We start from the raw sequence: 25,417 nt of genomic DNA, 5'->3' as shown, positions 1-25,417 counted from the left end.
GAATTCTAGGTGCCCAGGTATTGGTGGAGCAGGGAATGGCTGCCATTGATTATGCCCAGGCCCTTCGTGACATGGAGCATGCCTAGGGCCTCTGGTTTCTCCCATGTTTGGAGCTTCGGCCCATTGTTCCCTGGCAGTGGATTGTCAGTGTCCAGCAGTCCATTGCTCTCCCCAAAGCCAGAGCACTCCAGAGTACTGGAACCACTTGATGCAATGCACTCCAAGGTGCTTGGATCTATGATGATTCCCAGTCAAACATTCCTTGGAAAAGCTGAACAAAATGAGTGAAAACTCTGTACCGCCACTCTCATCGGAACTGAGGTCCAGCATCTTGGGTCTCCCAGGTGCTATGGGCGTCAGGCACAGGCTGCCCAAACACTCCATTGTTCTTGACTTCTTCGGGCTCTAGCCAGACTCTCTAGAGGCAGGTGTGTGCTTGGACTACTCTGCCAAAAATCCAAGGCATAGGACAGAGAACGTCCTTAAGCTCTGGTGGCTTGCTCCCTTTGCTGTAGTGGAGATGCTTGGCAGATACTCAGTAGGTAGTCATGCTAGGTCCAAGGAAAGGGCCCCAGCCATTGTGGAAAGTAGACTGTGAGGAAAAGTAGCAGTGGCAGTGGCACCAAAACTTGGCTTTTCACATGGGAATATCAAGCAGTGGACTCAGGCTTCTCAGAAGCACTTATATGAATTTTAACCCTGTTGCATTGATTTACTTAATCAATAGAATGCAGGCTGCTGGTAGAGTGTAGCTTGACCCAGTAGCATGTAAACGGGACTGTGTGACTGTTGTCGGTTCAGGTGGTGAACAGAAGGCTCTGTGTCCCTTGCAGCTTGGAAGTTTCCCGGGGGATTGGCTAGGAAATAGAGGAGGAGCTAGCCTTTGGAGGTGATGGCAGGCACCTCACGGGTCAGTTTGCACCACATTTACACACTTACATGTGTCTGTAGACGGATGAAACTTTGATGGACTCGCTGGCAGCATGAGACTTGCAGAACTGTGTCTCGATAGATATGTTGAAATAATTTTTGTAGGAATCTCCTCTTTGGTAGGTGCTGATGCTTTGGATGTTGTTGAAGGGATATCCTTGGTATATTTGGACCTTGTTGTCAGCCTCCTTGGCAAGGTCAAAGGGAAAGTCTAGGAACAGTTCTTGCACCCACAGCCTTAGGAGAACCATCTTGGTGAGGGACCCTCTAAATTAGAGACCAAGGTGTCATGGGACATTTCTTTTCGATGTTTTGGCCTAACTCTTCTGGAAAGACAAGTTGCTAGTGTGCATAGGAAGGAGGTTTCAACAGGGCACATCGTGTTTTGCAAATCCACCTTGAGAGCCATGCTCATGGGAATCATCAGGGAGAAAATAAGTTCTTGGATGCACACTGCATTTGACACACTAAGATAACTTGAGTCATGTCGGATCCTGGCCTGTGATACTTCTGCACAATGGGATTTTCATTAGTGTGAGAAGCTGAGCAGTATAGTCTGAGAACTTTTCACCAGAAGAGATCAAAGCAGGGGTAGATGGCCAAAAGCAATCTCATGAGAGAGGTGGAAGTCTTCACAACAGACAAAATGAGCACTGGATAGGTACACAGAAATAGAGACTGGGTGCCACAGCAAGGAATGTCTCAGGGTAAAAGACACACACACACACACACACACACACACACACACACACACACACTAACACAGAGAGAGGGAGAGAGAGGGGGGTTCCTTCCAGCTGTGAAAATGAAGCCTGCTTCCCATGAGCTGGAATTCTGAACTCTCAGAGGAGTTTGATTTTACCTCATGCAAAGACCCAGAAGTAATGATCAGAGAAGGACTGGAGCCATGATTGAAGGCTCAAAAGTTGTTGGCTTAGATATCCTTGGAGGCCCAATTTTGCTGGTGGAGTTATTCAGAGCTGCCTCCTCCTTCTTCGACTGCATAGGCAAGGGGACTTATGATTGCCCTTGTTATTGGATTTTTCTTACTGGATGCTTGGAGAAGAGCCTTCATTCCCTTGAAAACTTTGCTCAGGACACTGGTGGAGGAAGTTGATGGCATGGACCTAAGAGAAAGTGTTGAGTACCTGTATTGCAGCTCACATATCATCCTTAAGTCCTTAGAGTGAGCTGAGGACCCAGCAAGCACTTGAGAGAAAAGGGCATGGCATGTTCACATCCAAGGCCAGAGAGTAACAGCAAGTGAGATCTGGAAGGGCAGTGTGAAGAGGTTGGTAAGAGCAGGAGTGTTGAGGGTGCCTGTGAGATATGACAAGCCCATAGTACATGGTAAGCCCATAATCCATGTGCTTTTCCATTGGTCCCACTGTAATCGGGGCATGTTCTCTGTATTATCTTCACAGGGTTGCATTCCCTTTCCAGTATGGTCCATGGAAAACATGCAGAGGAAATGGCCCCACCACATTGGCTGAGTGTTTATGTCGTCCAACTGAGTCTCCATCGAACTGTTGTGGTGTTGCTGACTTGCCCTAGGTCACCTGAGTTAAATGGTAAGGAACATGGGAATTGCTGCATGAATTCTAGGTGCCCAGGTCTTGGTGGAGCAGGGAACAGCTGCCATTGATATGTCCAGGCCCTTCGGGACATGGAGCATGCCTAGGGCCCTGGTTTCTCCCAGGTTTGGAGCTTCGGCCCATTGTTCCCTGGCAGTGGATTGGCAGTGTCCAGCAGTCCATTGCTCTCCCCAAAACCAAAGCACTCCAGAGTACTGGAACCACTTGATGCAATGCACTCCAACGTGCTTGGATCTATGATGATTCCCAGTCAAACATTCCTTGGAAAAGCTGAACAAAATGAGTGAAAATTCTGTACCGCCACTCTCATCGGAACTGAGGTCCAGCATCTTGGGTCTCCCAGGTGCTATGGGCGTCAGGCACAGGCTGCCCAACCACTCCATTGTTCTTGACTTCTTCGGGCTCTAGCCAGACTCTCCAGAGACAGGTGTGTGCTTGGACTACTCTGCCAAAAATCCATGGTGTAGGACACAGCAGGTCCTTAAGCTCTGGTGGCTTGCTCCCTTTGCTATAGTGGAGATGCTTGGCAGATACTCAGTAGGTAGTCGTGCTAGGTCCAAGGAGAGGGCCCCAGCCATTGTGGAAAGTAGACTGTGAGGCAAAAGTAGCAGTGGCAGTGGCAGCAAATCTTGGCTTTTCACATGGGAATATCTGGCAGTGGACTCAGGCTTCTCAGAAGCACTTATATGAATTTTAACCCTGTTGCATTGCTTTACGTAGTCAATAGAATGTAGGCTGCTGGTAGAGTGTAGCTTGACCCAGTAGCATGTAAACGGGACTGTGTGACTGTTGTCTGTTCAGGTGGTGAACAGAAGGCTCTGTGTCCCTGGCAGCTTGGAAGTTTCCCTGGGGATTGGCTAGGAAATAGAGAATGAGCTAACCCTTGGAGGTGATAGCAGGCACCTCACGGGTCAGTTTGCACCACATTTACACACTTACCTGTGTCTGTAGACGGATGAAACTTTGATGGACTCGCTGGGAGCATGAGACTTGCAGACCTGTGTCTCCATAGATTTGTTGAAATAATTTTTGTAGGAATCTCCTCTTTGGTAGGTGCTGTTGCTTTGGATGTTGTTGAAGGGATATCCTTGGTATATTTGGACCTTGTTGTCAGCCTCTTTGGCAAGGTCAAAGGGAAAGTCTAGGAACAGTTCTTGCACCCACAGCCTTAGGAGAACCATCTTGGTGAGGGACCCTCTAAATTAGAGACCAAGGTGTCATGGGACCTTTCTTTTCGATGTTTTGGCCTAACTCTTCTTGAAAGACAAGTTGCTAGTGTGCATAGGAGGGAGGTTTCAACAGGGCACATCGTGTTTTTCAAATCCACCTTGAGAGCCATGCTCATGGGAATCATCAGGGAGAAAATAAGTTCTTGGATGCAGACTGCACTTGACACACTAAGATAACTTGAGTCAAGTCGGATCCTGGCCTGTGATAGTTCTGCACAATGGGATTTTCATTAGTGTGAGAAGCTGAGCAGTATAGTCTGAGAACTTTTCACCAGAAGAGATCAAAGCAGGGGTGGATGGCCAAAAGCAATCTCATGAGAGAGGTGGAAGTCTTCACAACAGACAAAATGAGCACTGGACAGGGGGACAGAAATAGGGACTGACTGCCACAGCAAGGAATGTCTCATGGTAAAAGACACACACACAAACACACACACACACACACACTAACACAGAGAGAGGGAGAGAGAGGGTGGTTCCTTTCAGTAGTGAAAATGAAGCCTGCTTCCCATGAGCTGGAAATCTGAACTCTCAGAGGAGTTTGATTTTACCTCATGCAAAGACCCAGAAGTAATGATCAAAGAAGGACTGGAGCCATGATTGAAGACTCAAAAGTTGTTGGCTTAGATATCCTTGGAGGCCCAATTTTGCTGGTGGAGTTATTCAGAGCTGCCTCCTCCTTCTTTGACTGCATAGGCAAGGGGACCTATGATTGCCCTTGTTATTGGATTTTTCTGACTGGATGCTTGGATAAAAGCCTTCATTCCCTTGAAAACTTTGCTCAGGACACTGGTGGAGGAAGTTGATGGCATGGACCTAAGAGAAAGTGTTGAGTACCTGTATTGCAACTCACATATCATCCTTAAGTCTTTAGAGTGAGCTGAGGACCCAGCAAGCACTTGAGATCAAAGGGCATGGCATGTTCACATCCAAGGCCTGAGAGTAACAGCAAGTGAGATCTGGAAGGGCAGTGTGAAGAGGTTGGTAAGAGCAGGAGTGTTGAGGGTGCCTGTGAGATATGACAAGCCCATAGTACATGGTGAGCCCATAATCCATGTGGTTTTGCATTGGTCCCACTGTAATTGGGGCATGTTCTCTGTGTTGTCTTCACAGGGTTGCATTCCCTTTCCAGTATGGTCCATGGAAAACATGCAGAGGAAATGGCCCCACAGCATTGGCTGAGTGTTTATGTCGTGCAACTGAGTCTCCATCGAACTGTTGTGGTGTTGCTGACTTGCCCTAGGTCACCTGAGTTAAATGGTAAGGAACATGGGATCTGCTGCATGAATTCTAGGTGCCCAGGTCTTGGTGGAGCAGGGAATGGCTGCCATTGATTATGTCCAGGCCCTTCGGGACATGGAGCATGCCTAGGTCCTCTGGTTTCTCCCATGTTTGGAGCTTCGGCCCATTGTTCCCTGGCAGTGGATTGTCAGTGTCCAGCAGTCCATTGCTCTCGCCAAAGCCAGAGCACTCCAGAGTACTGGAACCACTTGATGCAATGCACTCCAACTAGCTTGGATCTATGATGATTCCCAGTCAAACATTCCTTGGAAAAGCTGAACAAAATGAGTGAAAACTCTGTACCGCCACTCTCATCGGAACTGAGGTCCAGCATCTTGGGTCTCCCAGGTGCTATGGGCGTCAGGCACAGGCTGCCCAACCACTCCATTGTTCTTGACTTCTTCGGGCTCTAGCCAGACTCTCCAGAGACAGGTGTGTGCTTGGACTACTCTGCCAAAAATCCATGGTGTAGGACACAGCAGGTCCTTAAGCTCTGGTGGCTTGCTCCCTTTGCTATAGTGGAGATGCTTGGCAGATACTCAGTAGGTAGTCGTGCTAGGTCCAAGGAGAGGGCCCCAGCCATTGTGGAAAGTAGACTGTGAGGCAAAAGTAGCAGTGGCAGTGGCAGCAAATCTTGGCTTTTCACATGGGAATATCTGGCAGTGGACTCAGGCTTCTCAGAAGCACTTATATGAATTTTAACCCTGTTGCATTGCTTTACGTAGTCAATAGAATGTAGGCTGCTGGTAGAGTGTAGCTTGACCCAGTAGCATGTAAACGGGACTGTGTGACTGTTGTCTGTTCAGGTGGTGAACAGAAGGCTCTGTGTCCCTGGCAGCTTGGAAGTTTCCCTGGGGATTGGCTAGGAAATAGAGAATGAGCTAACCCTTGGAGGTGATAGCAGGCACCTCACGGGTCAGTTTGCACCACATTTACACACTTACCTGTGTCTGTAGACGGATGAAACTTTGATGGACTCGCTGGGAGCATGAGACTTGCAGACCTGTGTCTCCATAGATTTGTTGAAATAATTTTTGTAGGAATCTCCTCTTTGGTAGGTGCTGTTGCTTTGGATGTTGTTGAAGGGATATCCTTGGTATATTTGGACCTTGTTGTCAGCCTCTTTGGCAAGGTCAAAGGGAAAGTCTAGGAACAGTTCTTGCACCCACAGCCTTAGGAGAACCATCTTGGTGAGGGACCCTCTAAATTAGAGACCAAGGTGTCATGGGACCTTTCTTTTCGATGTTTTGGCCTAACTCTTCTTGAAAGACAAGTTGCTAGTGTGCATAGGAGGGAGGTTTCAACAGGGCACATCGTGTTTTTCAAATCCACCTTGAGAGCCATGCTCATGGGAATCATCAGGGAGAAAATAAGTTCTTGGATGCAGACTGCACTTGACACACTAAGATAACTTGAGTCAAGTCGGATCCTGGCCTGTGATAGTTCTGCACAATGGGATTTTCATTAGTGTGAGAAGCTGAGCAGTATAGTCTGAGAACTTTTCACCAGAAGAGATCAAAGCAGGGGTGGATGGCCAAAAGCAATCTCATGAGAGAGGTGGAAGTCTTCACAACAGACAAAAGAGCACTGGACAGGGGGACAGAAATAGGGACTGACTGCCACAGCAAGGAATGTCTCATGGTAAAAGACACACACACAAACACACACACACACACACTAACACAGAGAGAGGGAGAGAGAGGGGGGTTCCTTTCAGTAGTGAAAATGAAGCCTGCTTCCCATGAGCTGGAAATCTGAACTCTCAGAGGAGTTTGATTTTACCTCATGCAAAGACCCAGAAGTAATGATCAAAGAAGGACTGGAGCCATGATTGAAGACTCAAAAGTTGTTGGCTTAGATATCCTTGGAGGCCCAATTTTGCTGGTGGAGTTATTCAGAGCTGCCTCCTCCTTCTTTGACTGCATAGGCAAGGGGACCTATGATTGCCCTTGTTATTGGATTTTTCTGACTGGATGCTTGGAGAAAAGCCTTCATTCCCTTGAAAACTTTGCTCAGGACACTGGTGGAGGAAGTTGATGGCATGGACCTAAGAGAAAGTGTTGAGTACCTGTATTGCAACTCACATATCATCCTTAAGTCTTTAGAGTGAGCTGAGGACCCAGCAAGCACTTGAGATCAAAGGGCATGGCATGTTCACATCCAAGGCCTGAGAGTAACAGCAAGTGAGATCTGGAAGGGCAGTGTGAAGAGGTTGGTAAGAGCAGGAGTGTTGAGGGTGCCTGTGAGATATGACAAGCCCATAGTACATGGTGAGCCCATAATCCATGTGGTTTTGCATTGGTCCCACTGTAATTGGGGCATGTTCTCTGTGTTGTCTTCACAGGGTTGCATTCCCTTTCCAGTATGGTCCATGGAAAACATGCAGAGGAAATGGCCCCACAGCATTGGCTGAGTGTTTATGTCGTGCAACTGAGTCTCCATCGAACTGTTGTGGTGTTGCTGACTTGCCCTAGGTCACCTGAGTTAAATGGTAAGGAACATGGGAATTGCTGCATGAATTCTAGGTGCCCAGGTCTTGGTGGAGCAGGGAATGGCTGCCATTGATTATGTCCAGGCCCTTCGGGACATGGAGCATGCCTAGGTCCTCTGGTTTCTCCCATGTTTGGAGCTTCGGCCCATTGTTCCCTGGCAGTGGATTGTCAGTGTCCAGCAGTCCATTGCTCTCGCCAAAGCCAGAGCACTCCAGAGTACTGGAACCACTTGATGCAATGCACTCCAACTAGCTTGGATCTATGATGATTCCCAGTCAAACATTCCTTGGAAAAGCTGAACAAAATGAGTGAAAACTCTGTACCGTCACTCTCATCGGAACTGAGGTCCAGCATCTTGGGTCTCCCAGGTGCTATGGGCGTCAGGCACAGGCTGCCCAAATACTCCATTGTTCTTGACTTCTTCGGGCTCTAGCCAGACCCTCCAGAGGCAGGTGTGTGCTTGGCCTACTCTGCCAAAAATCCAAGGCATAGGACAGAGAACGTCCTTAAGCTCTGGTGGCTTGCTCCCTTTGCTTTAGTGGAGATGCTTGGCAGATACTCAGTAGGTAGTCGTGCTAGGTCCAAGGAGAGGGCCCCAGCCATTGTGGAAAGTAGACTGTGAGGAAAAGTAGCAGTGGCAGTGGCACCAAATCTTGGCTTTTCACATGGGAATATCAAGCAGTGGACTCAGGCTTCTCAGAAGCACTTATATGAATTTTAACCCTGTTGCATTGCTTTACTTAATCAATAGAATGCAGGCTGCTGGTAGAGTGTAGCTTGACCCAGTAGCATGTAAACGGGACTGTATGACTGTTGTCGGTACAGGTGGTGAACAGAAGGCTCTGTTTCCCTTGCAGCTTGGAAGTTTCCAGGGGGATTGGCTAGGAAATAGAGGAGGAGCTATCCTTTGGAGGTGATGGCAGGCACCTCACGGGTCAGTTTGCACCACATTTACACACTTACCTGTGTCTGTAGACGGATGAAACTTTGATGGACTCGCTGGCAGCATGAGACTTGCAGACCTGTGTCTCGATAGATTTGTTGAAATAATTTTTGTAGGAATCTCCTCTTTGGTAGGTGCTGTTGCTTTGGATGTTGTTGAAGGGATATCCTTGGTATATTTGGACCTTGTTGTCAGCCTCCTTGGCAAGGTCAAAGGGAAAGTCTAGGAACAGTTCTTGCACCCACAGCCTTAGGAGAACCATCTTGGTGAGGGACCCTCTAAATTAGAGACCAAGGTGTCATGGGACATTTCTTTTCGATGTTTTGGCCTAACTCTTCTGGAAAGACAAGTTGCTAGTGTGCATAGGAAGGAGGTTTCAACAGGGCACATCGTGTTTTGCAAATCCACCTTGAGAGCCATGCTCATGGGAATCATCAGGGAGAAAATAAGTTCTTGGATGCAGACTGCATTTGACACACTAAGATAACTTGAGTCATGTCGGATCCTGGCCTGTGATACTTCTGCACAATGGTATTTTCATTAGTGTGAGAAGCTGAGCAGTATAGTCTGAGAACTTTTCACCAGAAGAGATCAAAGCAGGGGTAGATGGCCAAAAGCAATCTCATGAGAGAGGTGGAAGTCTTCACAACAGACAAAATGAGCACTGGATAGGTACACAGAAATAGAGACTGGGTGCCACAGCAAGGAATGTCTCAGGGTAAAAGAGACACACACACACACACACACACACATACACACACACACACACACACACACACACACACTAACACAGAGAGAGGGAGAGAGAGGGGGGTTCCTTTCAGCTGTGAAAATGAAGCCTGCCTCCCATGAGCTGGAATTCTGAACTCTCAGAGGAGTTTGATTTTACCTCATGCAAAGACCCAGAAGTAATGATCAGAGAAGGACTGGAGCCATGATTGAAGGCTCAAAAGTTGTTGGCTTAGATATCCTTGGAGGCCCAATTTTGCTGGTGGACTTATTCAGAGCTGCCTCCTTCTTCTTCGTCAGCATAGGCAAGGGGACCTATGATTGCCCTTGTTATTGGCTTTTTCTGACTGGATGCTTGGAGAAGAGCCTTCATTCCCTTGAAAACTTTGCTCAGGACACTGGTGGAAGAAGTTGATGGCATGGACGTAAGAGAAAGTGTTGAGTACCTGTATTGCAGCTCACATATCATCCTTAAGTCCTTAGAGTGAGCTGAGGACCCAGCAAGCACTTGAGAGCAAAGGGCATGGCATGTTCACATCCAAGGCCTGAGAGTAACAGCAAGTGAGATCTGGAAGGGCAGTGCGAAGAGGTTGGTAAGAGCAGGAGTGTTGAGGGTGCCCATGAGACATGACAAGCCCATAGTACATGGTAAGCCCATAATCCATGTGGTTTTGCATTGTTCCCACTCTAATCGGGGCATTTTCTCTGTGCTGTCTTCACAGGGTTGCATTCCCTTTCCAGTATGGTCCATGGAAAACAGCAGAGGAAATGGCCCCACAGCATTGGCTGAGTGTTTATGTCGTGCAACTGAGTCTCCATCGAACTGTTGTGGTGTTGCTGACTTGCCCTAGGTCACCTGAGTTAAATGGTAAGGAACATGGGAATTGCTGCATGAATTCTAGGTGCCCAGGTCTTGGTGGAGCAGGGAATGGCTGCCATTGATTATGTCCAGGCCCTTCGGGACATGGAGCATGCCTAGGTCCCTGGTTTCTCCCATGTTTGGAGCTTCGGCCCATTGTTCCCTGGCAGTGGATTGTCAGTGTCCAGCAGTCCATTGCTCTCCCCTAAGCCAGAGCACTCCAGAGTACTGGAACCACTTGATGCAATGCACTCCAAGGTGCTTGGATCTATGATGATTCCCAGTCAAACATTCCTTGGAAAAGCTGAACAAAATGAGTGAAACTCTGTACCGTCACTCTCATCGGAACTGAGGTCCAGCATCTTGGGTCTCCTAGGTGCTATGGGCGTCAGGCACAGGCTGCCCAAACACTCCATTGTTCTTGACTTCTTCGGGCTCTAGCCAGACTCTCCAGAGGCAGGTGTGTGCTTGGACTACTCTGCCAAAAATCCAAGGCATAGGACAGAGAACGTCCTTAAGCACTGGTGGCTTGCTCCCTTTGCTGTAGTGGAGATGCTTGGCAGATACTCAGTAGGTAGTCGTGCTAGGTCCAAGGAGAGGGCCCCAGCCATTGTGGAAAGTAGACTGTGAGGAAAAGTAGCAGTGGCAGTGGCACCAAATCTTGGCTTTTCACATGGGAATATCAAGCAGTGGACTCAGGCTTCTCAGAAGCACTTATATGAATTTTAACCCTGTTGCATTGCTTTACTTAATCAATAGAATGCAGGCTGCTGGTAGAGTGTAGCTTGACCCAGTAGCATGTAAACGGGACTGTATGACTGTTGTCGGTTCAGGTGGTGAACAGAAGGCTCTGTGTCCCTTGCAGCTTGGAAGTTTCCCGGGGGATTGGCTAGGAAATAGAGGAGGAGCTATCCTTTGGAGGTGATGGTAGGCACCTCACGGGTCAGTTTGCACCACATTTACACACTTACCTGTGTCTGTAGACGGATGAAACTTTGATGGACTCGCTGGCAGCATGAGACTTGCAGACCTGTGTCTCGATAGATTTGTTGAAATAATTTTTGTAGGAATCTCCTCTTTGGTAGGTGCTGTTGCTTTGGATGTTGTTGAAGGGATATCCTTGGTATATTTGGACCTTGTTGTCAGCCTCCTTGGCAAGGTCAAAGGGAAAGTCTAGGAACAGTTCTTGCACCCACAGCCTTAGGAGAACCATCTTGGTGAGGGACCCTCTAAATTAGAGACCAAGGTGTCATGGGACATTTCTTTTCGATGTTTTGGCCTAACTCTTCTGGAAAGACAAGTTGCTAGTGTGCATAGGAAGGAGGTTTCAACAGGGCACATCGTGTTTTGCAAATCCACCTTGAGAGCCATGCTCATGGGAATCATCAGGGAGAAAATAAGTTCTTGGATGCAGACTGCATTTGACACACTAAGATAACTTGAGTCATGTCGGATCCTTTGCCTGTGATACTTCTGCACAATGGGATTTTCATTAGTGTGAGAAGCTGAGCAGTATAGTCTGAGAACTTTTCACCAGAAGAGATCAAAGCAGGGGTAGATGGCCAAAAGCAATCTCATGAGAGAGGTGGAAGTCTTCACAACAGACAAAATGAGCACTGGATAGGTACACAGAAATAGAGACTGGGTGCCACAGCAAGGAATGTCTCAGGGTAAAAGACACACACACACACACACACACATACACACACACACACACACACACACACACACACACACACACTAACACAGAGAGAGGGAGAGAGAGGGGGGTTCCTTTCAGCTGTGAAAATGAAGCCTACTTCCCATGAGCTGGAATTCTGAACTCTCAGAGGAGTTTGATTTTACCTCATGCAAAGACCCAGAAGTAATGATCAGAGAAGGACTGGAGCCATGATTGAAGGCTCAAAAGTTGTTGGCTTAGATATCCTTGGAGGCCCAATTTTGCTGGTGGACTTATTCAGAGCTGCCTCCTTCTTCTTCGTCAGCATAGGCAAGGGGACCTAGATTGCCCTTGTTATTGGCTTTTTCTGACTGGATGCTTGGAGAAGAGCCTTCATTCCCTTGAAAACTTTGCTCAGGACACTGGTGGAAGAAGTTGATGGCATGGACGTAAGAGAAAGTGTTGAGTACCTGTATTGCAGCTCACATATCATCCTTAAGTCCTTAGAGTGAGCTGAGGACCCAGCAAGCACTTGAGAGCAAAGGCATGGCATGTTCACATCCAAGGCCTGAGAGTAACAGCAAGTGAGATCTGGAAGGGCAGTGCGAAGAGGTTGGTAAGAGCAGGAGTGTTGAGGGTGCCTGTGAGATATGACAAGCCCATAGTACATGGTAAGCCCATAATCCATGTGGTTTTGCATTGGTCCCAATGTAATTGGGGCATGTTCTCTGTGCTGTCTTCACAGGGTTGCATTCCCTTTCCAGTATGGTCCATGGAAAACATGCAGAGGAAATGGCCCCACAGCATTGGCTGAGTGTTTATGTCGTCCAACTGAGTCTCCATCGAACTGTTGTGGTGTTGCTGACTTGCCCTAGGTCACCTGAGTTAAATGGTAAGGAACATGGGAATTGCTGCATGAATTCTAGGTGCCCAGGTATTGGTGGAGCAGGGAATGGCTGCCATTGATTATGCCCAGGCCCTTCGTGACATGGAGCATGCCTAGGGCCTCTGGTTTCTCCCATGTTTGGAGCTTCGGCCCATTGTTCCCTGGCAGTGGATTGTCAGTGTCCAGCAGTCCATTGCTCTCCCCAAAGCCAGAGCACTCCAGAGTACTGGAACCACTTGATGCAATGCACTCCAAGGTGCTTGGATCTATGATGATTCCCAGTCAAACATTCCTTGGAAAAGCTGAACAAAATGAGTGAAAACTCTGTACCGCCACTCTCATCGGAACTGAGGTCCAGCATCTTGGGTCTCCCAGGTGCTATGGGCGTCAGGCACAGGCTGCCCAAACACTCCATTGTTCTTGACTTCTTCGGGCTCTAGCCAGACTCTCCAGAGGCAGGTGTGTGCTTGGACTACTCTGCCAAAAATCCAAGGCATAGGACAGAGAACGTCCTTAAGCTCTGGTGGCTTGCTCCCTTTGCTGTAGTGGAGATGCTTGGCAGATACTCAGTAGGTAGTCATGCTAGGTCCAAGGAGAGGGCCCCAGCCATTGTGGAAAGTAGACTGTGAGGAAAAGTAGCAGTGGCAGTGGCACCAAATCTTGGCTTTTCACATGGGAATATCAAGCAGTGGACTCAGGCTTCTCAGAAGCACTTATATGAATTTTAACCCTGTTGCATTGCTTTACGTAGTCAATAGAATGCAGGCTGCTGGTAGAGTGTAGCTTGACCCAGTAGCATGTAAACGGGACTGTGTGACTGTTGTCGGTTCAGGTGGTGAACAGAAGGCTCTGTGTCCCTTGCAGCTTGGAAGTTTCCCGGGGGATTGGCTAGGAAATAGAGGAGGAGCTAGCCTTTGGAGGTGATGGCAGGCACCTCACGGGTCAGTTTGCACCACATTTACACACTTACATGTGTCTGTAGACGGATGAAACTTTGATGGACTCGCTGGCAGCATGAGACTTGCAGAACTGTGTCTCGATAGATATGTTGAAATAATTTTTGTAGGAATCTCCTCTTTGGTAGGTGCTGATGCTTTGGATGTTGTTGAAGGGATATCCTTGGTATATTTGGACCTTGTTGTCAGCCTCCTTGGCAAGGTCAAAGGGAAAGTCTAGGAACAGTTTTTGCACCCACAGCCTTAGGAGAACCATCTTGGTGAGGGACCCTCTAAATTAGAGACCAAGGTGTCATGGGACATTTCTTTTCGATGTTTTGGCCTAACTCTTCTGGAAAGACAAGTTGCTAGTGTGCATAGGAAGGAGGTTTCAACAGGGCACATCGTGTTTTGCAAATCCACCTTGAGAGCCATGCTCATGGGAATCATCAGGGAGAAAATAAGTTCTTGGATGCACACTGCATTTGACACACTAAGATAACTTGAGTCATGTCGGATCCTGGCCTGTGATACTTCTGCACAATGGGATTTTCATTAGTGTGAGAAGCTGAGCAGTATAGTCTGAGAACTTTTCACCAGAAGAGATCAAAGCAGGGGTAGATGGCCAAAAGCAATCTCATGAGAGAGGTGGAAGTCTTCACAACAGACAAAATGAGCACTGGATAGGTACACAGAAATAGAGACTGGGTGCCACAGCAAGGAATGTCTCAGGGTAAAAGACACACACACACACACACACACACACACACACACACTAACACAGAGAGAGGGAGAGAGAGGGGGGTTCCTTCCAGCTGTGAAAATGAAGCCTGCTTCCCATGAGCTGGAATTCTGAACTCTCAGAGGAGTTTGATTTTACCTCATGCAAAGACCCAGAAGTAATGATCAGAGAAGGACTGGAGCCATGATTGAAGGCTCAAAAGTTGTTGGCTTAGATATCCTTGGAGGCCCAATTTTGCTGGTGGAGTTATTCAGAGCTGCCTCCTCCTTCTTCGACTGCATAGGCAAGGGGACTTATGATTGCCCTTGTTATTGGATTTTTCTTACTGGATGCTTGGAGAAGAGCCTTCATTCCCTTGAAAACTTTGCTCAGGACACTGGTGGAGGAAGTTGATGGCATGGACCTAAGAGAAAGTGTTGAGTACCTGTATTGCAGCTCACATATCATCCTTAAGTCCTTAGAGTGAGCTGAGGACCCAGCAAGCACTTGAGAGAAAAGGGCATGGCATGTTCACATCCAAGGCCAGAGAGTAACAGCAAGTGAGATCTGGAAGGGCAGTGTGAAGAGGTTGGTAAGAGCAGGAGTGTTGAGGGTGCCTGTGAGATATGACAAGCCCATAGTACATGGTAAGCCCATAATCCATGTGCTTTTCCATTGGTCCCACTGTAATCGGGGCATGTTCTCTGTATTATCTTCACAGGGTTGCATTCCCTTTCCAGTATGGTCCATGGAAAACATGCAGAGGAAATGGCCCCACCACATTGGCTGAGTGTTTATGTCGTCCAACTGAGTCTCCATCGAACTGTTGTGGTGTTGCTGACTTGCCCTAGGTCACCTGAGTTAAATGGTAAGGAACATGGGAATTGCTGCATGAATTCTAGGTGCCCAGGTCTTGGTGGAGCAGGGAACAGCTGCCATTGATATGTCCAGGCCCTTCGGGACATGGAGCATGCCTAGGGCCCTGGTTTCTCCCAGGTTTGGAGCTTCGGCCCATTGTTCCCTGGCAGTGGATTGGCAGTGTCCAGCAGTCCATTGCTCTCCCCAAAACCAAAGCACTCCAGAGTACTGGAACCACTTGATGCAATGCACTCCAACGTGCTTGGATCTATGATGATTCCCAGTCAAACATTCCTTGGAAAAGCTGAACAAAATGAGTGAAAATTCTGTACCGCCACTCTCATCGGAACTGAGGTCCAGCATCTTGGGTCTCCCAGGTGCTATGGGCGTCAGGCACAGGCTGCCCAACCACTCCATTGTTCTTGACTTCTTCGGGCTCTAGCCAGACTCTCCAGAGACAGGTGTGTTCTTGGACTACTCTGCCAAAAATCCATGGTGTAGGACACAGCAGGTCCTTAAGCTCTGGTGGCTTGCTCCCTTTGCTATAGTGGAGATGCTTGGCAGATACTCAGTAGGTAGTCGTGCTAGGTCCAAGGAGAGGGCCCCAGCCATTGTGGAAAGTAGACTGTGAGGCAAAAGTAGCAGTGGCAGTGGCAGCAAATCTTGGCTTTTCACATGGGAATATCTGGCAGTGGACTCAGGCTTCTCAGAAGCACTTATATGAATTTTAACCCTGTTGCATTGCTTTAAGTAGTCAATAGAATGTAGGCTGCTGGTAGAGTGTAGCAAGACCCAGTAGCATGTAAACGGGACTGTGTGACTGTTGTCTGTTCAGGTGGTGAACAGAAGGCTCTGTGTCCCTGGCAGCTTGGAAGTTTCCCTGGGTATTGGCTAGGAAATAGAGAATGAGCTAACCCTTGGAGGTGATAGCAGGCACCTCACGGGTCAGTTTGCACCACATTTACACACTTACCTGTGTCTGTAGACGGATGAAACTTTGATGGACTCGCTGGGAGCATGAGACTTGCAGACCTGTGTATCCATAGATTTGTTGAAATAATTTTTGTAGGAATCTCCTCTTTGGTAGGTGCTGTTGCTTTGGATGTTGTTGAAGGGATATCCTTGGTATATTTGGACCTTGTTGTCAGCCTCTTTGGCAAGGTCAAAGGGAAAGTCTAGGAACAGTTCTTGCACCCACAGCCTTAGGAGAACCATCTTGGTGAGGGACCCTCTAAATTAGAGACCAAGGTGTCATGGGACCTTTCTTTTCGATGTTTTGGCCTAACTCTTCTTGAAAGACAAGTTGCTAGTGTGCATAGGAGGGAGGTTTCAACAGGGCACATCGTGTTTTTCAAATCCACCTTGAGAGCCATGCTCATGGGAATCATCAGGGAGAAAATAAGTTCTTGGATGCAGACTGCACTTGACACACTAAGATAACTTGAGTCAAGTCGGATCCTGGCCTGTGATAGTTCTGCACAATGGGATTTTCATTAGTGTGAGAAGCTGAGCAGTATAGTCTGAGAACTTTTCACCAGAAGAGATCAAAGCAGGGGTGGATGGCCAAAAGCAATCTCATGAGAGAGGTGGAAGTCTTCACAACAGACAAAATGAGCACTGGACAGGGGGACAGAAATAGGGACTGACTGCCACAGCAAGGAATGTCTCATGGTAAAAGACACACACACAAACACACACACACACACACTAACACAGAGAGAGGGAGAGAGAGGGGGGTTCCTTTCAGTAGTGAAAATGAAGCCTGCTTCCCATGAGCTGGAAATCTGAACTCTCAGAGGAGTTTGATTTTACCTCATGCAAAGACCCAGAAGTAATGATCAAAGAAGGACTGGAGCCATGATTGAAGACTCAAAAGTTGTTGGCTTAGATATCCTTGGAGGCCCAATTTTGCTGGTGGAGTTATTCAGAGCTGCCTCCTCCTTCTTTGACTGCATAGGCAAGGGGACCTATGATTGCCCTTGTTATTGGACTTTTCTGACTGGATGCTTGGAGAAAAGCCTTCATTCCCTTGAAAACTTTGCTCAGGACACTGGTGGAGGAAGTTGATGGCATGGACCTAAGAGAAAGTGTTGAGTACCTGTATTGCAACTCACATATCATCCTTAAGTCTTTAGAGTGAGCTGAGGACCCAGCAAGCACTTGAGATCAAAGGGCATGGCATGTTCACATCCAAGGCCTGAGAGTAACAGCAAGTGAGATCTGGAAGGGCAGTGTGAAGAGGTTGGTAAGAGCAGGAGTGTTGAGGGTGCCTGTGAGATATGACAAGCCCATAGTACATGGTGAGCCCATAATCCATGTGGTTTTGCATTGGTCCCACTGTAATTGGGGCATGTTCTCTGTGTTGTCTTCACAGGGTTGCATTCCCTTTCCAGTATGGTCCATGGAAAACATGCAGAGGAAATGGCCCCACAGCATTGGCTGAGTGTTTATGTCGTGCAACTGAGTCTCCATCGAACTGTTGTGGTGTTGCTGACTTGCCCTAGGTCACCTGAGTTAAATGGTAAGGAACATGGGAATTGCTGCATGAATTCTAGGTGCCCAGGTCTTGGTGGAGCAGGGAATGGCTGCCATTGATTATGTCCAGGCCCTTCGGGACATGGAGCATGCCTAGGTCCTCTGGTTTCTCCCATGTTTGGAGCTTCGGCCCATTGTTCCCTGGCAGTGGATTGTCAGTGTCCAGCAGTCCATTGCTCTCGCCAAAGCCAGAGCACTCCAGAGTACTGGAACCACTTGATGCAATGCACTCCAACTAGCTTGGATCTATGATGATTCCCAGTCAAACATTCCTTGGAAAAGCTGAACAAAATGAGTGAAAACTCTGTACCGCCACTCTCATCGGAACTGAGGTCCAGCATCTTGGGTCTCCCAGGTGCTATGGGCGTCAGGCACAGGCTGCCCAACCACTCCATTGTTCTTGACTTCTTCGGGCTCTAGCCAGACTCTCCAGAGACAGGTGTGTGCTTGGACTACTCTGCCAAAAATCCATGGTGTAGGACACAGCAGGTCCTTAAGCTCTGGTGGCTTGCTCCCTTTGCTATAGTGGAGATGCTTGGCAGATACTCAGTAGGTAGTCGTGCTAGGTCCAAGGAGAGGGCCCCAGCCATTGTGGAAAGTAGACTGTGAGGCAAAAGTAGCAGTGGCAGTGGCAGCAAATCTTGGCTTTTCACATGGGAATATCTGGCAGTGGACTCAGGCTTCTCAGAAGCACTTATATGAATTTTAACCCTGTTGCATTGCTTTACGTAGTCAATAGAATGTAGGCTGCTGGTAGAGTGTAGCTTGACCCAGTAGCATGTAAACGGGACTGTGTGACTGTTGTCTGTTCAGGTGGTGAACAGAAGGCTCTGTGTCCCTTGCAGCTTGGAAGTTTCCCTGGGGATTGGCTAGGAAATAGAGAATGAGCTAACCCTTGGAGGTGATAGCAGGCACCTCACGGGTCAGTTTGCACCACATTTACACACTTACCTGTGTCTGTAGACGGATGAAACTTTGATGGACTCGCTGGGAGCATGAGACTTGCAGACCTGTGTCTCCATAGATTTGTTGAAATAATTTTTGTAGGAATCTCCTCTTTGGTAGGTGCTGTTGCTTTGGATGTTGTTGAAGGGATATCCTTGGTATATTTGGACCTTGTTGTCAGCCTCTTTGGCAAGGTCAAAGGGAAAGTCTAGGAACAGTTCTTGCACCCACAGCCTTAGGAGAACCATCTTGGTGAGGGACCCTCTAAATTAGAGACCAAGGTGTCATGGGACCTTTCTTTTCGATGTTTTGGCCTAACTCTTCTTGAAAGACAAGTTGCTAGTGTGCATAGGAGGGAGATTTCAACAGGGCACATCGTGTTTTTCAAATCCACCTTGAGAGCCATGCTCATGGGAATCATCAGGGAGAAAATAAGTTCTTGGATGCAGACTGCACTTGACACACTAAGATAACTTGAGTCAAGTCGGATCCTGGCCTGTGATAGTTCTGCACAATGGGATTTTCATTAGTGTGAGAAGCTGAGCAGTATAGTCTGAGAACTTTTCACCAGAAGAGATCAAAGCAGGGGTGGATGGCCAAAAGCAATCTCATGAGAGAGGTGGAAGTCTTCACAACAGACAAAATGAGCACTGGACAGGGGGACAGAAATAGGGACTGACTGCCACAGCAAGGAATGTCTCATGGTAAAAGACACACACACAAACACACACACACACACACTAACACAGAGAGAGGGAGAGAGAGGGGGGTTCCTTTCAGTAGTGAAAATGAAGCCTGCTTCCCATGAGCTGGAAATCTGAACTCTCAGAGGAGTTTGATTTTACCTCATGCAAAGACCCAGAAGTAATGATCAAAGAAGGACTGGAGCCATGATTGAAGACTCAAAAGTTGTTGGCTTAGATATCCTTGGAGGCCCAATTTTGCTGGTGGAGTTATTCAGAGCTGCCTCCACCTTCTTTGACTGCATAGGCAAGGGGACCTATGATTGCCCTTGTTATTGGATTTTTCTGACTGGATGCTTGGAGAAAAGCCTTCATTCCCTTGAAAACTTTGCTCAGGACACTGGTGGAGGAAGTTGATGGCATGGACCTAAGAGAAAGTGTTGAGTACCTGTATTGCAACTCACATATCATCCTTAAGTCTTTAGAGTGAGCTGAGGACCCAGCAAGCACTTGAGATCAAAGGGCATGGCATGTTCACATCCAAGGCCTGAGAGTAACAGCAAGTGAGATCTGGAAGGGCAGTGTGAAGAGGTTGGTAAGAGCAGGAGTGTTGAGGGTGCCTGTGAGATATGACAAGCCCATAGTACATGGTGAGCCCATAATCCATGTGGTTTTGCATTGGTCCCACTGTAATTGGGGCATGTTCTCTGTGTTGTCTTCACAGGGTTGCATTCCCTTTCCAGTATGGTCCATGGAAAACATGCAGAGGAAATGGCCCCACAGCATTGGCTGAGTGTTTATGTCGTGCAACTGAGTCTCCATCGAACTGTTGTGGTGTTGCTGACTTGCCCTAGGTCACCTGAGTTAAATGGTAAGGAACATGGGAATTGCTGCATGAATTCTAGGTGCCCAGGTCTTGGTGGAGCAGGGAATGGCTGCCATTGATTATGTCCAGGCCCTTCGGGACATGGAGCATGCCTAGGTCCTCTGGTTTCTCCCATGTTTGGAGCTTCGGCCCATTGTTCCCTGGCAGTGGATTGTCAGTGTCCAGCAGTCCATTGCTCTCGCCAAAGCCAGAGCACTCCAGAGTACTGGAACCACTTGATGCAATGCACTCCAACTAGCTTGGATCTATGATGATTCCCAGTCAAACATTCCTTGGAAAAGCTGAACAAAATGAGTGAAAACTCTGTACCGTCACTCTCATCGGAACTGAGGTCCAGCATCTTGGGTCTCCCAGGTGCTATGGGCGTCAGGCACAGGCTGCCCAACCACTCCATTGTTCTTGACTTCTTCGGGCTCTAGCCAGACTCTCCAGAGACAGGTGTGTGCTTGGCCTACTCTGCCAAAAATCCATGGCGTAGGACACAGCAGGTCCTTAATCTCTGGTGGCTTGCTCCCTTTGCTGTAGTGGAGATGCTTGGCAGATACTCAGTAGGTAGTCGTGCTAGGTCCAAGGAGAGGGCCCCAGCCATTGTGGAAAGTAGACTGTGAGGCAAAAGTAGCAGTGGCAGTGGCACCAAATCTTGGCTTTTCACATGGGAATATCAAGCAGTGGAGGCAGGCTTCTCAGAAGCACTTATATGAATTTTAACCCTGTTGCATTGCTTTACTTATTCAATAGAATGCAGGCTGCTGGTAGAGTGTAGCTTGACCCAGTAACATGTAAATGTGACTGTGTGACTGTTGTTGGTTCAGGTGGTGAACAGAAGGCTCTGTGTCCCTGGCAGCTTGGAAGTTTCCCGGGCGATTGGCTAGGAAATAGAGGAGGAGCTAACCTTTGGAGGTGATGGCAGGCACCTCACGGGTCAGTTTGCACCACATTTACACACTTACCTGTGTCTGTTGACGGATGAAACTTTGATGGACTCGCTGGGAGCATGAGACTTGCAGACCTGTGTCTCCATAGATTTGTTGAAATAATATTTGTAGGAATCTCCTCTTTGGTAGGTGCTGTTGCTTTGGATGTTGTTGAAGGGATATCCTTGGTATATTTGGACCTTGTTGTCAGCCTCCTTGGCAAGGTCAAAGGGAAAGTCTAGGAACAGTTCTTGCACCCACAGCCTTAGGAGAACCATCTTGGTGAGGGACCCTCTAAATTAGAGACCAAGGTGTCATGGGACCTTTCTTTTCGATGTTTTGGCCTAACTCTTCTGGAAAGACAAGTTGCTAGTGTTCATAGGAGGGAGGTTTCAACAGGGCACATCGTGTTTTGCAAATCCACGTTGAGAGCCATGCTCATGGGAATCATCAGGGAGAAAATAAGTTCTTGGATGCAGACTGCATTTGACACACTAAGATAACTTGAGTCAAGTTGGATCCTGGCCTGTGATAGTTCTGCACAATGGGATTTTCATTAGCGTGAGAAGCAGAGCAGTATAGTCTGAGAACTTTTCACCAGAAGAGATCAAAGCAGGGTTGGATGGCCAAAAGCAATCTCATGAGAGAGGTGGAAGTCTTCACAACAGACAAAATGAGCACTGGATAGGTGGACAGAAATAGAGACTGGCTGCCACAGCAAGGAATGTCTCAGGGTAAAAGACACACACACACACACACACACACACACACACACACACACACACTAACACAGAGAGAGGGAGAGAGAGGGGGGTTCCTTCCAGCTGTGAAAATGAAGCCTGCTTCCCATGAGCTGGAATTCTGAACTCTCAGAGGAGTTTGATTTTACCTCATGCAAAGACCCAGAAGTAATGATCAGAGAAGGACTGGAGCCATGATTGAAGGCTCAAAAGTTGTTGGCTTAGATATCCTTGGAGGCCCAATTTTGCTGGTGGAGTTATTCAGAGCTGCCTCCTCCTTCTTCGACTGCATAGGCAAGGGGACTTATGATTGCCCTTGTTATTGGATTTTTCTTACTGGATGCTTGGAGAAGAGCCTTCATTCCCTTGAAAACTTTGCTCAGGACACTGGTGGAGGAAGTTGATGGCATGGACCTAAGAGAAAGTGTTGAGTACCTGTATTGCAGCTCACATATCATCCTTAAGTCCTTAGAGTGAGCTGAGGACCCAGCAAGCACTTGAGAGAAAAGGGCATGGCATGTTCACATCCAAGGCCAGAGAGTAACAGCAAGTGAGATCTGGAAGGGCAGTGTGAAGAGGTTGGTAAGAGCAGGAGTGTTGAGGGTGCCTGTGAGATATGACAAGCCCATAGTACATGGTAAGCCCATAATCCATGTGCTTTTCCATTGGTCCCACTGTAATCGGGGCATGTTCTCTGTATTATCTTCACAGGGTTGCATTCCCTTTCCAGTATGGTCCATGGAAAACATGCAGAGGAAATGGCCCCACCACATTGGCTGAGTGTTTATGTCGTCCAACTGAGTCTCCATCGAACTGTTGTGGTGTTGCTGACTTGCCCTAGGTCACCTGAGTTAAATGGTAAGGAACATGGGAATTGCTGCATGAATTCTAGGTGCCCAGGTCTTGGTGGAGCAGGGAACAGCTGCCATTGATATGTCCAGGCCCTTCGGGACATGGAGCATGCCTAGAGCCCTGGTTTCTCCCAGGTTTGGAGCATCGGCCCATTGTTCCCTGGCAGTGGATTGGCAGTGTCCAGCAGTCCATTGCTCTCCCCAAAACCAAAGCACTCCAGAGTACTGGAACCACTTGATGCAATGCACTCCAACGTGCTTGGATCTATGATGATTCCCAGTCAAACATTCCTTGGAAAAGCTGAACAAAATGAGTGAAAATTCTGTACCGCCACTCTCATCGGAACTGAGGTCCAGCATCTTGGGTCTTCCAGGTGCTATGGGCGTCAGGCACAGGCTGCCCAAACACTCCATTGTTCTTGACTTCTTCGGGCTCTAGTCAGACTCTCCAGAGACAGGTGTGTGCTTGGACTACTCTGCCAAAAATCCATGGTGTAGGACACAGCAGGTCCTTAAGCTCTGGTGGCTTGCTCCCTCTGCTATAGTGGAGATGCTTGGCAGATACTCAGTAGGTAGTCGTGCTAGGTCCAAGGAGAGGGCCCCAGCCATTGTGGAAAGTAGACTGTGAGGCAAAAGTAGCAGTGGCAGTGGCACCAAATCTTGGCTTTTCACATGGGAATATCTGGCAGTGGACTCAGGCTTCTCAGAAGCACTTATATGAATTTTAACCCTGTTGCATTGCTTTACGTAGTCAATAGAATGTAGGCTGCTGGTAGAGTGTAGCTTGACCCAGTAGCATGTAAACGGGACTGTGTGACTGTTGTCTGTTCAGGTGGTGAACAGAAGGCTCTGTGTCCCTGGCAGCTTGGAAGTTTCCCTGGGGATTGGCTAGGAAATAGAGAATGAGCTAACCCTTGGAGGTGATAGCAGGCACCTCACGGGTCAGTTTGCACCACATTTACACACTTACCTGTGTCTGTAGACGGATGAAACTTTGATGGACTCGCTGGGAGCATGAGACTTGCAGACCTGTGTCTCCATAGATTTGTTGAAATAATTTTTGTAGGAATCTCCTCTTTGGTAGGTGCTGTTGCTTTGGATGTTGTTGAAGGGATATCCTTGGTATATTTGGACCTTGTTGTCAGCCTCTTTGGCAAGGTCAAAGGGAAAGTCTAGGAACAGTTCTTGCACCCACAGCCTTAGGAGAACCATCTTGGTGAGGGACCCTCTAAATTAGAGACCAAGGTGTCATGGGACCTTTCTTTTCGATGTTTTGGCCTAACTCTTCTTGAAAGACAAGTTGCTAGTGTGCATAGGAGGGAGGTTTCAACAGGGCACATCGTGTTTTTCAAATCCACCTTGAGAGCCATGCTCATGGGAATCATCAGGGAGAAAATAAGTTCTTGGATGCAGACTGCACTTGACACACTAAGATAACTTGAGTCAAGTCGGATCCTGGCCTGTGATAGTTCTGCACAATGGGATTTTCATTAGTGTGAGAAGCTGAGCAGTATAGTCTGAGAACTTTTCACCAGAAGAGATCAAAGCAGGGGTGGATGGCCAAAAGCAATCTCATGAGAGAGGTGGAAGTCTTCACAACAGACAAAATGAGCACTGGACAGGGGGACAGAAATAGGGACTGACTGCCACAGCAAGGAATGTCTCATGGTAAAAGACACACACACAAACACACACACACACACACTAACACAGAGAGAGGGAGAGAGAGGGGGGTTCCTTTCAGTAGTGAAAATGAAGCCTGCTTCCCATGAGCTGGAAATCTGAACTCTCAGAGGAGTTTGATTTTACCTCATGCAAAGACCCAGAAGTAATGATCAAAGAAGGACTGGAGCCATGATTGAAGACTCAAAAGTTGTTGGCTTAGATATCCTTGGAGGCCCAATTTTGCTGGTGGAGTTATTCAGAGCTGCCTCCACCTTCTTTGACTGCATAGGCAAGGGGACCTATGATTGCCCTTGTTATTGGATTTTTCTGACTGGATGCTTGGAGAAAAGCCTTCATTCCCTTGAAAACTTTGCTCAGGACACTGGTGGAGGAAGTTGATGGCATGGACCTAAGAGAAAGTGTTGAGTACCTGTATTGCAACTCACATATCATCCTTAAGTCTTTAGAGTGAGCTGAGGACCCAGCAAGCACTTGAGATCAAAGGGCATGGCATGTTCACATCCAAGGCCTGAGAGTAACAGCAAGTGAGATCTGGAAGGGCAGTGTGAAGAGGTTGGTAAGAGCAGGAGTGTTGAGGGTGCCTGTGAGATATGACAAGCCCATAGTACATGGTGAGCCCATAATCCATGTGGTTTTGCATTGGTCCCACTGTAATTGGGACATGTTCTCTGTGCTGTCTTCACAGGGTTGCATTCCCTTTCCAGTATGGTCCATGGAAAACATGCAGAGGAAATGGCCTCACAGCATTGGCTGAGTGTTTATGTCGTCCAACTGAGTCTCCATCGAACTGTTGTGGTGTTGCTGACTTGCCCTAGGTCACCTGAGTTAAATGGTAAGGAACATGGGAATTGCTGCATGAATTCTAGGTGCCCAGGTCTTGGTGGAGCAGGGAATGGCTGCCATTGATTATATCCAGGCCCTTCGGGACATGGAGCATGCCTAGGGCCTCTGGTTTCTCCCATGTTTGGAGCTTCGGCCCATTGTTCCCTGGCAGTGGATTGTCAGTGTCCAGCAGTCCATTGCTCTCCCCAAAGCCAGAGCAATCCAGAGTACTGGAAC

The 25,417-nt window shown here is 47.9% G+C and overlaps 1 long non-coding RNA gene and 10 other non-coding genes across 11 annotated transcripts in view; all 11 read left to right on the top strand.

Annotated features, from left to right (window-relative positions):
* Positions 1-25,417, top strand: part of Snhg14 (small nucleolar RNA host gene 14) — a 1,177,441-nt gene that overhangs the window by 642,858 nt on the left and 509,166 nt on the right. Inside the window, exons 45-54 of the long non-coding RNA NR_146211.1 lie at positions 2,355-2,501; positions 4,868-5,014; positions 7,380-7,526; positions 9,922-10,067; positions 12,464-12,610; positions 14,982-15,128; positions 17,493-17,639; positions 20,006-20,152; positions 22,533-22,679; positions 25,044-25,190. This is a non-coding gene — a long non-coding RNA (small nucleolar RNA host gene 14). The remainder of the gene's footprint in view (positions 1-2,354; positions 2,502-4,867; positions 5,015-7,379; positions 7,527-9,921; positions 10,068-12,463; positions 12,611-14,981; positions 15,129-17,492; positions 17,640-20,005; positions 20,153-22,532; positions 22,680-25,043; positions 25,191-25,417) is intronic.
* Positions 232-325, top strand: Gm22812. Its single transcript, XR_003947096.1, has one exon. It is a non-coding gene; the product is annotated as a small nucleolar RNA SNORD116 (small nucleolar RNA).
* On the top strand, positions 2,756-2,849 carry Gm23619. The gene has a single exon (XR_003947120.1). It is a non-coding gene; the product is annotated as a small nucleolar RNA SNORD116 (small nucleolar RNA).
* Gm26201 lies at positions 5,271-5,364 on the top strand. Its single transcript, XR_003947095.1, has one exon. It is a non-coding gene; the product is annotated as a small nucleolar RNA SNORD116 (small nucleolar RNA).
* Gm22258 lies at positions 7,783-7,876 on the top strand. The gene has a single exon (XR_003947080.1). It is a non-coding gene; the product is annotated as a small nucleolar RNA SNORD116 (small nucleolar RNA).
* On the top strand, positions 10,323-10,415 carry Gm26097. Its single transcript, XR_003947140.1, has one exon. It is a non-coding gene; the product is annotated as a small nucleolar RNA SNORD116 (small nucleolar RNA).
* Positions 12,867-12,960, top strand: Gm25597. Its single transcript, XR_003947094.1, has one exon. It is a non-coding gene; the product is annotated as a small nucleolar RNA SNORD116 (small nucleolar RNA).
* On the top strand, positions 15,383-15,476 carry Gm22047. Its single transcript, XR_003947119.1, has one exon. It is a non-coding gene; the product is annotated as a small nucleolar RNA SNORD116 (small nucleolar RNA).
* Positions 17,896-17,989, top strand: Gm26246. Its single transcript, XR_003947093.1, has one exon. It is a non-coding gene; the product is annotated as a small nucleolar RNA SNORD116 (small nucleolar RNA).
* Positions 20,409-20,502, top strand: Gm22941. Its single transcript, XR_003947079.1, has one exon. It is a non-coding gene; the product is annotated as a small nucleolar RNA SNORD116 (small nucleolar RNA).
* Positions 22,934-23,027, top strand: Gm25474. Its single transcript, XR_003947118.1, has one exon. It is a non-coding gene; the product is annotated as a small nucleolar RNA SNORD116 (small nucleolar RNA).

This window comes from Mus musculus, chromosome 7 (assembly GCF_000001635.26).
Source record: "Mus musculus strain C57BL/6J chromosome 7, GRCm38.p6 C57BL/6J".
In the NCBI taxonomy this organism is placed as follows: domain Eukaryota; kingdom Metazoa; phylum Chordata; class Mammalia; order Rodentia; family Muridae; genus Mus; species Mus musculus.
Note: the sequence above shows the minus strand (reverse complement) of the source record. Positions and strands in the feature narration are given on the sequence as shown.